Genomic DNA, 8,966 nt, shown 5'->3' with positions numbered 1-8,966 from the left:
GCACATATAGTATCGGCTAGTGACAGTACCGAGGACAACCCGATGGCGAAAGGTATATAGACAAAGCAGAATGTCTACTTGTACCTCCTTGTGAGGTTCTACCGAAAACCGAAACAGCGTTGATAAAGTCGCAAGAGGTGCTCATTCCGCTCCTACACAGCCACTGTGATCGGATTAGGGGGAAACACGGTCTCAGCAGAAAAGCAATCTCCGAGGATCGTGGTCGCCTCCGATGAGAAGCGTCGCAAAAATGAGTGCAGCGATGCCACGCCTCTTCTCGGAACACTTGCGAATCGAATTGTTATCACCGCACCGAGCTGAACCTTTATGGCACCCGCAGGTCATGTCCTTCGAATTTCTTTCTCAAAGAGGGCGTTCAGATGACGCAATAGTTTGACGCGACGTTTTTTTCAGTGCTGTTTGGGTGAACAGATTACTTTGCGTGTTCACTGACATCTTGCATGAAGAAGCGGTGACTCGCCGCCCATTGGCTATGGCGTTGAGCCAGCCGCTGAGTTCGAGGGAGTAAGTTCGATCCCAGCCGCGTAGGCCGCCGTTTCGCTGAAAACAAAAATAAGAAGTCGCTTGTTTACTAAGATTTTGGTGCACGTTCAAGAATCCCAGGTGGTCAAAAGTAAACCGGAGTCCCCCACTGCGGCTTGCCTTGTGATTGTATCGAGGTTTCTTCACGTAACACTACAGAATTGAATTTCTTAACCTGCGACTTGGAGTGGCGTTCCACAGATGCTTATGCATTCTTCATAGGAGGGATTATGCGATCTCAAGTGCCGTTTGCGCATGCATTCGAGGAGACGCGTTCTTTCATCTGCCCTGTAGCTGTCCTTGACACGACAGCCAGCGCATTCTATTCCGGACTATAAGTTAGCATTGCCTGTGCCGAAGCGCATTGTATAGGCAAAGGCTCGTAGCATCCTTCGCTGGCACAGGAAACCACACGAGCGCTGTCATTTTATTACCATTCTCGAACGACCGCCAGACTTTGGAACTTCGTTTAGACAGGAGGTGCACGCTTCAGGAGATACAAGGTGCTATGATCTGGCTTATTCGCTTACAGTAGCGCGCTTTTGTTGTCCGTGTTCTATCCTACAAAAAAAATGAGAGATACAAGGTGCTATGATCTGGCTCACTCGCTTACAGTAGCGCGCTTTTGTTGTACGTGTTCTATCCTACAAAACAAACGACTAACAAACGATAAACAAGACGACGCTTTTAAAGCGAAGCTTTCGCCGACTTTTGCCCCCCAGCGTGGCAATGCTGGCTGCTGTCTTGCCGAGGATACAACAATATGGACCAATGGCTATGTGCCACTCGACGAATGCCGATGAGCATGTGCCCGAACATAGAACAAGAAAGTAGAAGTGAACTTGGCGACAGAAAGTTGAAGTCGGCTACAGAGACGCGAAGAAGTCGGCAACAGGAGCTTACGAATGTGGAGAAAGAAGGCAAACACAAAGTATGCGATTTCTATTTGCTTACATAATTCTATCCTCATCAACTGTATGTTTTTTTTTGAGATAATTCCAACAGCTGGTATGTTTTCCGTAAGGAGTATAAACTTGTTCCGTTTACGAACGTCGATTACGGAAAGCAAGGACTAAGCGACCAAGTTTCAACAATAATATACCAATTTCCTTTTGAAACTTAATATTCCCCGTCACTAAAATCTTTTAAGCTTAAAACACCCAGTTGAACAAACGGAATTAGATAGTTATTTGGTAGCTATACCCTGCATACCACCTTGCTACCTTCTTCTAAACGCTTTTCTCTTGCTTGATATGCGTCAGCTTCGACATATTCCCCTCCGTTTTATGATTCGCATTTTTGTGTGTCTGTGAAAAATTATGTCGCTTTAATTTACGTCTCCCACGCGACAGGTTGCCGATGCATTCTCGGTGGTTACATTTCTTCTTGCATAAGTTTGATCTATGTTGACTTTCTGTGTCATCTCGTTTACGTGCTTGTGTAATCCACTGTAAAATAGTTGTGAAGTAAACTTGTGCAAAATGCCGTCTGTATTGCGGGTGTCCTCTGGCTTCATTTCTCCGCTCGGAATGCGAAAAACGGAACGAGCTCGCGTTGGCTCGGAGGGACGCGCGCGACGGCGCCGAGAAATGCAAAACTGGAAATACTTTTCCAGGCCCGTGTGCAATAAAGGGCTTCTGGGTTAACTGCTTGATATGCGCATCTTTCACTGCATATATATATACATATATACATACATACACTCTCTCTCTGCCTTCAATGTGCACGCATGTACGGCGTTCGCTGTCGTTCGAAGCGACACGAGCCGCGCACAAAAATAACAAGACTGGTTTCCCCCCGCTGTATCAAATAATGAAGCGGCGCGAAGATGGTTATTAGAAAAGATGGAAAAGGAATGAAAGAGCCCGAGGCGTTAAAGCGAATAAAAATGTGGCCCGAGGCCTGGGTCCCTTCTGTGAAGCGTGCTAAGACTCGTGCTTAGCGTCTCTTTTTTTCTTTCCGTTGTAAATCCTTTCATCTCGCTTCATGAAAAACCCGTGATTTTGGACACGGAGCGAATCACTTCCTTTCAATAAAGGGGACGAAAAAGTAAAAAAAATAATAATATTCGTCCTAGTTATATTGTCACCCAGCTATTACAACTAAAACAGTTTACCACCGACAGATTGGCAAAAAAACGTCTGCCTTTAGCGATGGCTGGTCCTCGGAGAGCGCGCGCGCAACCACGAACTTCGTCGTTCTCGCCTTAAGGGTCCCGTGTCATCACGTGCAAACTTATTTCGCGTCAATATAAGCCTCCAGTCACATAGCACGTGGGGATAGCAATCGGGGAAGTAGCAGGCGGGAAAGGTAATTATAAACATATGTGGTTAGCACAAAATAAAAAATAAAGAAGTGTGCGAAATGTCGCTTGTGCGATTTGCATGCACGCAAATGCCTCGTCTGAGGCAAGGGCATATGCTGAAAGAATCCATTGATCTCGACCACATTTCTACTTCTCCATTTTACGTGCCTGCTTGCGAGTCTTTCTGTTGAGAAACTCTGGCGGCGCCTCGAAGAAGGCAGCGCAGCAAGGGAGAGAAGCGGGTCTACTTTTCCCTCCGGTCTCTCGAGTGAGGCGCGAGCCAGGAGGGCGTTCACGAAGTCTTCTATGGCAGCCGTTGCGCCCAACTGCCGCCTCCTTGCGCGCAAAACACCAGCTAACATAACGGAACGCCTAAAACGAGAGATAGAAAAGTCAGGAGTCGCGCTCGGCTTGTTGCACGCCAGCGAGAAATATAAATAAATAAATAAATAAATAAATAAATAAATACTGCAGACAATTGATTTATCCGCTCTTGAACTCATTTACCGCGACAGCAGCTGGTATATGTATATGGTACTCATAGCCGACACTGCCATCTTGTCAAGAACGTCTTTGTGATCTAAACAACCTCCTCTTAGTCCGCTAGAGTATTGCCTCTTGTAACCTCCGAAATACCTGCACAGACGCCGCCACTCTCAGAGTCTGCGTGGCTCACGAAAGCCCGCGCAAACTGCCGAGTTTCCAGAGCTGTGGCGGTGGTCCAAGCGTGGCCTCCGAGATCGCAAAGGCGCATATATGCTAAAGATGTTGATTTTCTTCGCCTCAACATGAGAGTGAAGCTGAGGATGACAAAATGCCTGGAAGACGACGACAGCCTGACGGACGGACACAGCGAACCTATAGCTACGAGCTGCGAACGGGCGTCCCGGTGAACGGAGAATACAACAGCGTGAATGCCTTTCAGTGTGATGCCCTTTCGGTTTCGGCGCAGCACTTCGACTTCGCCAACACGTCCATCAGCGGGACACCCGCCAGTACACGATGAAGGCACGAGTGAAAAAAGCAAACAAAAGAAAAGCCAGTTCCGAGATTTCGACACGCGGCTCCGCGACCTAATTCGCGGGAAAGCTAACTTCGTTTTTCTTGCACGTTATTCTTGTCGCGCCGGTCAATCAGTAGCAAACCTAGACGTAAATCTAATCTGCCCTGAACGTACAAATACGGCATTGCCTGTCAAAGCCCGTATGATGCGCTCCACGCCATTCTGACTAGGCTGACGTGTGCCCTTTGCGGAAGCTAGCAAGAGGCATGCCTCGCTGTAGCCTTCCGAGTGCCTTAATAGAATTCTTCCGACTACTATTAAGCCCACGCCTTTCGGGGCACGCTTAAAAAGAAAAAGAAAAAGTATACAAAGTGCATAGAACGTCAGCAACGAATACAATGTAGATAAATTAACAACAAATGAAATCGGTATTTATTTGGGACTTACATGATAAACTGCCTTGATAGTTTGATAATTGATAGTGCAGCAGTAAGAGTAACAAGATTAGAAAGGCACAGAGAGAGAATAGTACTTTAAAATTGCACCGGCTATGGTCTATACCTATTTGGTACCAAAGAGAAAAAAAATTAAATTATGGGGTTTTATGTGCTAAAACTACTTTCTGGTTATGAGGCACGCCGTAGTAGGGAACTCCGGAAATTCCGACCACCTGGGTTTCTTTAAGGTGCACCTAAATCTAAATGCACGGGTGTTTTCGCAATTCGCCCCCATCGAAATGCGGCCGCCGTGGCAAATAAACAGGAGCGGAATACACTGTATATTACAAAGAGACGCCCACTTAATATTTTTATACTCGCGCAGAAATGAATTAGCAGCGTCGCAATTAAGTCGCACACAAAGCTGAAGACTGGAGAGGCAGGACGTCCCTCACCAAGGCCAACAAAAAATCATACAGATCCAACGCACGTCTCGGGATCTGTATGCAGCCAGGGTTCGGTTAACGAACTGCTGCAAAAATTTGCGTATTTCAATCCCGTGTCTTTGGCGTAGGGGAAAATGTTGCGAGCATGCGCATGCGCTCTCGCGCACCTTTGCTACGCCATGTGCAACTCGCGGCGTTCATCACAAAAAAAAAAAAAAAAGCTAGTTGGCGTTAATGGTTAGTGCATCGGGCTGCGGTGGTGGGGTACCGAGATTCTATCGCACCACAGGTCACGTAATTGAACTTTCTTCTTTTTTTTATGTATGAGCTATTCGGCAATGCGACATCAGCAGCACCCAGCAGACACGGTCAGGAAAGCCCGGGAGGGTTCGCGAGCAAGGCTTTAATTATAAAAAAAATGTGCGCCAGGAATTGCATCGCAGTGCTTGGTGTACACGCAAATGACACAATTGTGTGCAGTATGCTAATTGAGCCTTTGCTACAAACTACTAGCTTGTAGTACGTGTAGTATGCGTCTGAAATATGTCATGCGGGCCACAAAAAAAAAAACGAAAAACAAAAGAAAAAAAAAGAAAGCGAAGGATAGAGAAAAGAAAAGGACGCACTTCTTGCACACAGTGCGTCGATTCAGTGGTGCCACTAACGAGGCGAACACAACATGCATGAGCCAAATTCTCAAACGCAGGAATAATTACCAGAAATTGTGAATTAACCTGGACGAATCTGACGGCGGTGTGTTTATGATGCAGAGTTCAACGTGGTCGTCATCTCACAGCTGGGGCTTGTATGCTCTCCTTCACGCTGGCACCTATCTTCCGTTTGAGAAAACCTTTAAGTCGGCTACCCTGCAAGGCTATTTTTCAACGAAGAACTCTCGTGCACAGACTACATTTCTTCCTCTTAGTGTGGCTCTTTTCCTCATAGTTTCCCCTCACCTGGCCACTGAGAGGGAATGTATTGTTGTTCAATAGCCACTACTATACCGCCAAAACCTCGCCGAGTAGAGGGGCTTGCCGGTGGTACAGATGAAGCGGTTCAATGGAAACAATATTCTTTTTTTCTGCAAGTCCGTAGCCGATATTATTTGGTTCGAAAATGCCTCTCGCGCGCATGCGCAGTTAATTTTTGCAAATGGCCCATTCGCATCAAGATTGCGCCCTTTCTTTTTACGGGTGAGTGCCACCGAAGGCAGCGGCAAATGCGTTATACTAGAACTGGCACGAGTAAGCTACGAAAGTGGTGTGCCCTTTCACTTTTGAAACATCATAATCATCATCAGCAGCAGCAGCCTGGTTACGCCCACTGCAGGGCAAAGGCCTCTCTCCCATACTTCTCCAACTACCCCGGTCATGTACTAATTGCGGCCATGTCGTCCCTGCAAACTTCTTAATCTCATCCGCCCACCTAACTTTCTGCCGCCCCCTGCTAGGCTTCCCTTCCCTTGGAATCCAGTCCGTAACCCTTAATGACCATCGGTTATCTTCCCTCCTCATTACATGTCCTGCCCATGCCCATTTCTTTTTCTTGATTTCAACTAAGATGCCATTAACTCGCGTTTGTTCCCTCACCCAATCTGCTCTTTTCTTATCCCTTAACGTTGCACCCATCATTCTTCTTTCCATAGCTCGTTGCATCGTCCTCAATTTAAGTAGAACCCCTCTCGTAAGCCTCCAGGTTTCTGCCCCGTACCTGAGTACTGGTAAGATACAGCTGTTATACACTTTTCTCTTCAGGGATAATGGCAACCTGCTGTTCATGATCTGAGAATGCCTGCCAAACGCACCCCAGCCCATTCTTATTCTTCTGATTATTTCAGTCTCATGATCCCGATCCGCGGTCACTACCTGCCCTAAGTAGATGTATTCCCTTACCACTTCCAGTGCCTCGCTACCTATCGTAAGCTGCTGTTCTCTCCCAAGACTGTTAAGCATTACTTTAGTTTTCTGCAGATTAATTTTTAGACCCACCCTTTTGCTTTGCCTCTCCAGGTCAGTGAGCATGCATTGCAATTTGTCCCCTGAGTTACTAAGCAAGGCAATATCATCAGCAAATCGCAAACATACTGGGCAAAATAAAACAATGGACAGACGACTTAGCCCCTAAGCTCGCTTCGCCGTTGTTCACAATTGGCTTTTGTTTGCTCCTGTTCGTGACAGGGAGTCTGATGGTTCCCGAGCTTTCATAAAAAAAAAATGCGGCTTCAAAGCCAAGATAACGCCTTGGGCGTTATGTATTCAGAAGAAGACTGGAAGCGGGCTGTGATTGGTACGGGGCTTCTTTCAATAGAAGCTGGAAGCTAAGCGCCCGTTCGTTCTTAATGGAAAAGTAGGTCAAGGCTTAAAACGGCATCCGTATTATCTGCCTTGGAGGCTCTCCGACAATTCCATGAACAATTCACAGCCTTCACCGAAGGGACCTCTTAAGCCGTTGTGTAAATATTTCGCGCGCTCTCAGGAATTCTTATCCGCTGCTGCTTTGACGTTTGACTCGAGCAAAGAACCCCCAGAAAAGACGAGTTTCTGCCGTCGGAAGCTTTGCCTCAGCCGTCGCGCTTTGGGCTCCCTGGCCTAATCTAGTGAACCTTGCCTTTGTTGGTTATCTGCTTGCTTCGCTGGTCTCTCTATTCGTAGGCACAAACTTTATACATCGTCTGGCGATGTGCTGAATACACCTGGGAAAACGCGGGAAAATATTGCTGCCTCGTTAAACTCAATCTTTTCTCTTTTCTTTTTCCTCGCACTAATGTCAGATGACTTTGAAATGGAAGAGGCGACAACGAGCCACCTCGAGTCACGTATTCTGTGACATCCACGGCGTGCACGTGATTCTCTGCCATCTGAGCAGCTACTGCTCAGATGGCAGTATAGCTAGGATAACCGTAGATGGCGTGGCAGCTAGGATAAGCGTAGACTAAGACGATTTGTAGGTTGTCTACAGACAGCGTTAGACGCATTTACCTCACTACAGACTTGTGTCTTTGGCTGCACGTAAAGGCTTCACATATTTATAAACAAGATCTAATGAAAAAAGGTAATGACGCACCAAATCCAGAGCTTATCCACGAGCTTTCTTCACGCAGTTAATTTGTTGTTCATGGAAATTATCTGTAGTCTACGGACATTACTATAACTGTCTGCAGACTTTTTTCTATGCACTGGAAAATAAATTTTGCAAAACACGGCGTTGTTTGTGGAATCACAGCTCCACCATTCAGCCTTTCGTTCATGAGAACATCTATGCTTATATACTGTACGCATAAATGTGCATAAACCAACAGCACAGCCTTGAAGTGTCTGAGCCGTCTCTAGCATCGAATATGAATCAACTAGTCGGAAGGCGGCAAAAGCCTAAGGGAAGGCAAATAGCTGACATGCTCCCTCACGGGCCACCTGCGAGTTCAAACACCACACCAAAGTAAACATTACTTCAGCGATGAAAGTCGCACATGCATGCTGCTAGCTATTTCACGATGTCAATATGGGCCCTACCGCACTATCTTCTGGCACTCGGAACGCCTTCCTTTAATGTTTTTTCTTTTTTTTTTCCGAAATACAAGCACGTTACTGTGCGCATGCAAGTTGGTCTGAGTGACATCAACCTAGCAAGTCGGCTCGTGCGCCTCGGTTAAAGTTGTTTTAATATCGTGCATTTAAGCTGTTTTGTGATGGATTAATTCAAGTATAATTTTATCAACTTACACGAATTATAATGCAAATATTCTAGAATACCAGGACAGTGTTCTGGTCTATGGCGGCGAGCACTGCCCCTCAAGTTTTGCCGATACTCTCAATTCAGTAAAATAAGCTTGCTATAAGAAAAAAAAATTACACCTTATCTCGCTAGTTATCGAGGAACTTAAGTATTTCATGAGACATTTTATCTAATTTATTCAGCAATTAAATTGTTTTTTCTGCATCACTTCGTTACCTGCAAGGAAGACACGCCTTCTCTTCCTTCCTTCCTTTCTTTTTTCCGCATTCTTCATGTCATGCTTCATAAACATTGTTAACGAACTGGGGTCGGAGCCGCACACGATTGAATGAACTCTGCTGAAGATTTACTCCGCTATGGGATCATTGTGGGCTACGACGTCGAGATGCCTGCCTTGAATATTAGGCTAAACAAAGCGGCGGCATGTCGGCTCGTTGGTCTAGGGGTATGATTCTCGCTTAGGGTGCGAGAGGTCCCGGGTTCAAATCCCGGACGAGCCC

The 8,966-nt window shown here is 46.3% G+C and overlaps 1 non-coding gene across 1 annotated transcript; it reads left to right on the top strand.

The window, feature by feature from the left end:
- Positions 1-8,894: 8,894 nt before the first annotated feature.
- TRNAP-AGG (transfer RNA proline (anticodon AGG)) lies at positions 8,895-8,966 on the top strand. The gene has a single exon. It is a non-coding gene; the product is annotated as a tRNA-Pro (tRNA).

The sequence above is a fragment of the Dermacentor andersoni genome, chromosome 2 (assembly GCF_023375885.2).
Source record: "Dermacentor andersoni chromosome 2, qqDerAnde1_hic_scaffold, whole genome shotgun sequence".
NCBI lineage: Eukaryota > Metazoa > Arthropoda > Arachnida > Ixodida > Ixodidae > Dermacentor > Dermacentor andersoni.
Note: the sequence above shows the minus strand (reverse complement) of the source record. Positions and strands in the feature narration are given on the sequence as shown.